A 6,034-nucleotide genomic window follows, 5' to 3' on the forward strand; every position below is an offset into this window, starting at 1 on the left:
CCTTCGATTGTCCTTATCCACTTATTCAACTTATTAAACAAAGTCGTGAATGGGCGACCAACTTATGTCCTTGACTCCCTTCACATCATTCACATTAGTTTGGCCAAATTTAAACCATCAATACCTTTCCGAAACTCAACTATCAGAACCCGATTAAAATATCTGGGGGCCAAAGGCCAAACTCCGTTTCGATCCCCTGTGAAGACCAGACTTACAATTCTAGCCAATATTTGAAACAATTTTTGTCATTGGAGATCCCTAAGTGACGGGGTCCTAGGCCACGGCCTAGTTAGCCTTTTCAGAAATCAGGCCCTGAAAACCATCACCCATCTAAAGTTGTCTACATATACTCGACTTATTCTTTGGCGCTGCAACATTCTCTTATGCCTGTAAAAAAATAACAAATCGCAATTCACACTGGGCGGAAGAAGAAATAGAAAGCCAGAGTCATGTTTTATGCTCTACCTGGCTGCAACTGAGCAAGAAATGGCAATTTGGACTCGGCAGTGAGAGGATGTATAAGGCTGGATAGTTTGTTGTCGCCTAATATACACACCAGCCACCTGCTGCATGCCTGGCCTTTAAAGAGTGCGATAGGAAATTGAAAAAAAAATAGCCCCGTCATACTTTGATAAAACTCTTACGCTTAAACTAGAACGATTTTAAACAAAGTTTTATTTTGAAAATAAAATTGATAAATGAAACTATAATACTAGGAAAAGTAATTCTACTGATTGCAGGAGCGTGTACAGACATTTTGGAGCTCGTCACAAATAATTTTTATAGCCCCCACCCTCCTCCATATTGTTTACCCGTACGCCCTAACATAAATTTCACTCTGCTTTTAAAAATCTCGAGCACGGGTCAACAGCTGCCCCCCCCCGTCCATGATCCTGACTTATTTGAAGATATTGAATAAAATGTAAAACGCGCAAATTATTTTTTATGACACCTTCTTTAGTGATCGATATTGATACCAGACAGTAAGCAAATGAAACGTAGTAGAAACATTTGGTTGCAAAACACTTAACACGTTTGTAAACGTTACATGAAATGCTGCTCATTGCTGAAATATTCTTCCATGCTTAGCAAAACGTCTGCCTTAGTGCATTCCGTCCTCCCCTTTTTTTGTCCGTCCGTCAATGATGAATTTTCCCGAAACACCCGAGAGCATAACCATGTACCTCAACCGAGAATCCGGCAGAATTCCTTTTACACTATTCGTTGGATTTTTTAAATATTTTTTCTGTTTCATTTGAAGCACCGAAAAACAACATTTCTTGAAACAATGATGGGCCATTCCACAGAAAACGGTCATTTTGTCCCCAAATGATGCTTTAAAATATTAATAAACATTTTTTTCTGCTTAGCAAATTAGAAAGTTATATGTGATTTCTTGAGCAAAAAATTTCGTCATCAGCCTTTAAAATTATTACTTTTTAATGAAATATATGAACCGTCAAGTGCGGGATAAAGGGTTGACTTTTTCGTGGAATGCCCCTGATATGCTTTTCAGGTAAACCGTACGCTATGTCATGTACGCTCGCCAAGTTTGTAGCCAAACGCAGGAAAATGTGGTAAAACAACTGGTTTTTTATTATGCTTTTCAGAAGGATCATCTAGAAATTCAATCCTTATGAACTTTACAAAACAACCTTTTCCAATGCCGGATATACGGAGGAGAAAACCAGGATCTTTGCCCAGGGAGGCGGAAAATTCATCCTTTTTCTCTGGATTATTTTCTTGATATAAAAACTTGAAGAAGATGGCCACACACACACACACACACGTTCGCCGACTTAAACCGGTAGCAGTTTCAAGATTTGCCCAAGCTTGGAAAAATCGAATATCCGGCACTGACCTTTAGTGATAAATCTGTAGAGTTTGGGAAAAAATCACGGTTCCGTTGCAGGAAGATTTTTCCTTTTTTTTAAATAAAAAATAACATTCTTGTATTTAATTATAGTCTCTTATGAACAAAAACTTTTGATGAAATTACCTAAAAACCTTTCATTTTTTCCAATATTTCTTTCAATTTTTTTTATAGAATATATCAAATCAGTTTTCGCGTACATAAATTTCTAGCTTAGCAGCATAAATTTTCCTTTGATAATAAATGTAGTGTCTGTACGAGTCTAGGAAGATTGGGCGCCAGGAACATTGGGCGGCGAGCACATTGGGCCCAATGTTTCCGGCACCCAATATGCTCGGCGCCCAATCTTCCCATTTCGTGTCTGCACTACACCTGGCTTTGAACATTTTTTCTTATTGTTCCCAAAAGCTTTTATTTAAAATCAGTAAAGCTTCATCTTCAAAAAGTTCGGAACAAATTTCAGTTTTTTAGTGAATTTTATAACGACCAGCAGCAAATATTTATATCTATTCCTTACAGAGTTTCGCAGCGAACAACGGAACCCTTCGTCTTTGCTCTTATTTCCATTTTTGTAGTCAGTCAAAGAACAAACAACCAAATTTTTCAGTAGTATTTGAACTTTCAAATCTTTTGAAGAAACTCATGAACAATAGCATATTTGCAATACAAAAAATAACTAAGAGAGCGCATAAATGTGATATTTCTCTATAAGCTTTGCAACGATTTTGGCGAACGTACATGTATTTGATTCTAAACGCCTTAACTACTTATTTCCAACCTAATAATTTTACTTGTGTTATCTTCTACTTTAAAAAAAAAAAACATACCTTAATGTAAACTAAAAATTCAATCATTAACTACAAATTGTGTTAAAAATCGTAGAGCTGCTATGCTGCTTCATAATCAAGAAAATGTGGAAAACAACTTTGCTTACAATAATATAGTAGGTATTTCAACTTAGATGTTTCTTAGAATCCTTGGATGTTTTTGTACAAAATGCTTTGAGAATGTAATTTGTTATGTGAAATGTCAATATTTTTACGATTGTAATGCAATCATAGAGTAATCGTGAGCCACAGAATTAATTTGGTTCGGCAAACACTTAAAGATCCTACAAAGTTGAAATGACACCTCGCCATGGACTGTATATATAATAGAAAGACTATAGTAACGAAAGAATATCTTTAACGAAAACTTGAAATAAAATCAGGTTTTGCCAATTGAATATCGAACTGAAAGTTACTCAACATATTTTTAAATGCCAACGATACAGTGCCAGTCATTAACGATTATCATTTAAACTAAACACTACTTCTCATTTTTTAAATCAACTGCTTATTTGTTACTACACCATAAAAAGTAGTAGTGTAGTTTTTTTAACTACACCATAAAAAATCACTCTTTAAGATTACCTATAATTTTACAGAGCACTTGTCGTTCTCGCTCATTATCTTCCTTGTTTCTTCAAAAATTATTATTGTTTAGAGTTCAAAGACTTAAAGAACAAAGGAATTGCAATGATCCTGCTTAACGCAGGATTAGTGAATTCCGATGAGGCCCGTTCACGTTGCAATCTGCAGCTGACCAATAACACTTTTGAAGTAACTTGCTTTTCGCCGGGTAAAAGGAGTAGGTCAAAAATACAAACTGCAGCAATCTGCTTTTTCTCCCTCAACATGGGGAAATCTCTTACCACGATTTGAAAATACGATACCCCCTCCCCCAAATAAGTTGCTGGCTTTCTGGTAGTATTAGATGTATATGAGCTCCTAGTGAAGTTTAAAGCAGGTTATCATATTGCTAATGTTTATCCATCGTTTGGAAAGGCTTTCTATTATATAGCAGACCGATGGTTGGCTGCCAAAGAGTTTTTTTTTGTGTAAAACCCCCAAGATAGGGCTCATAAAATTCCCAAGTTCTAAACGAGAATTCCCAAAGATCAAGTAACTAAGAATTCTGCACTTCTTTTGTTACTGAAATTGGTAGGTAGTCAATAATTAATACTAAAAACAATAAATTAAAAAATAATACTGAAATTGATCTGTCAATAATTATTACATTGAAACACTTTCTTTGAAAGTGGTGTATAAATCGTCTTCTGAAATAATAATGACGTCATGATTTGACACAATCATTCAGAGTACAAGCCAGATAGGCAGGAAAGATATACAACATTAAGAGAGAAATTACATTCAAGGCCAGAGAAGGAGAAACTTTACTATTTTTTTATTCCCAAAGCAATCTTTTAATAGAATCACAACCGGTGGCGTAGAAAGGTTGGAGACCCACCCCAAAAAACGCAGAAATTAAGCACTTAAGGCCAAAGAAAATAGCTAAAACTAACCATATTCCACTCCGAATTTTTTTTCTTGCAATGCCACTGGTCACAGCATGTGCATGAAAGTAATCATAATTCCAAATTGCTTACCCAAAAAGTTTCATTTTAGTGAAAATATGCTTTCTCGTTAAAATATTTTTTTAAAGTTGCTCTTCTTGAATAAAGCCAGAAATGCAAGAGTTTCGAACAAAATTACAATAAACAAGAAAGTGAGTGAAAAACCCTTACTCTGACAGCCCTGGTCATGGGTACTAATGAATGAGCATGACGGCTTTAAATATGTTGATTCTCGAGTCTCTAACTATACTCTATGAATGTAACCTCTCAAGCATCATACACCTTTGCCTAAATACCTTGTGCATTAATGCATTGCCAAGTGCATTTCTTTCCCAGTGGTCTTTTGTAAATGCATACATTTGAAAATGCAGAACAGTTTGCTAAGATTACTTAATTTTTTTTTTTTTCAAATAATCTGCTTTCTTCAGTGAAGTAATTTGTTTTAATTTATTTTTATCAAAAGTAAGTTTTTTATGTAAAGATCCTTCATTGTATATATGTTTATTGAAAATGTTGTGTTGTTTTTGTGCAGATAATTAATTAAAACTTTTATTACGAAAAAAGTTCTTTCAGACCTTTAAAGAACAAATAAAATCTCAATAAATGACATACTGAATGCAGTCAGTTAGTGGACCATTGAAAAGCAAGACACTAACATAAAATAACTAAAATAGGTAAGTTTTGCCTTGGGATAACTTAGAAAAGTACTTTGTGTCTTTTAATTAGTTAATTTGTTACGCACACAATTTTTTATGTCACTAAGCAGAGGAAAAGATAAATAACGCACTACACTTAAGTGTATTATTATTTAATAAATAACATCTCAGTCCTGGTGTTGCCAGTAGGGGACACTCAACAACACTCATTGAAGTAAAAAAGTAGGAAGACACCATCAACCTGCATACCTACTTGAGTATGCAACTGAGTACAGGCAATGAATGGAGAGTGCTAAGATATATTTGCTCTGGGCACTATTCATTTGAGGGACAAGCCTGCATTGTAATCCTATTCCAACTATAATTACACAACTAAACAAATAGACTAACAAACAGAAAACTCTCTGATTCTATACTCAGGGTTGCCAACCGCTTTGCATCTTGCAGAGCTGCTCCAGGAAATAGCAAAACTCCGTAACTCTGCAAAGAAGTTATTTTGCTTTGCATTTCCAGTCCAAGTGTTTTCAAGCAATCCTGCAAATACCCCCATCACATCCCTATTGCTTCCCGATCTTCCAGTCAGGATTTTTGCTGATGCACCCAGTCTTTCTTGGGTAGATATAAGAAAGCCACTTCTTTCTGTTGGGGAGTGTAAAATAGGAATGGAAAGGGGGAAATGCTTGAGAGTGACTGTGCAATATTTAGAAGTAGCTTTTAAAATTCGATTACATCCACTTCTGTAACAGTTGCTCATTTTAGTCACACTTCTGTAACACTCGCTTATTTTTGTCTGCTATGCCATTCTACCCCTTAGACATTAATACCATTTTGCAGACTTATTTTCAACCCTTTTTATATATATTTTTTGCCTATTCAAAAATATTTATCCAGTTCCATCCAATTTAATTTAAGTCAACACCATTTGTCAAATTTAGTCTAAATTCTGACCAGGCTCACCAAAGATATAGCTCATTAAGATTTTAATAAATAAAATTAATTTTAATTATATTTTGCTGTTTTATTGTGACAAACATGTAACTACAGGAAGTTAAAGATGTTTATACTCAAAGCATGACATCGTTTTCAAAGCTGTTTTACTAATTAAATTTA

Source organism: Uloborus diversus, chromosome 1 (genome assembly GCF_026930045.1).
Source record: "Uloborus diversus isolate 005 chromosome 1, Udiv.v.3.1, whole genome shotgun sequence".
NCBI lineage: Eukaryota > Metazoa > Arthropoda > Arachnida > Araneae > Uloboridae > Uloborus > Uloborus diversus.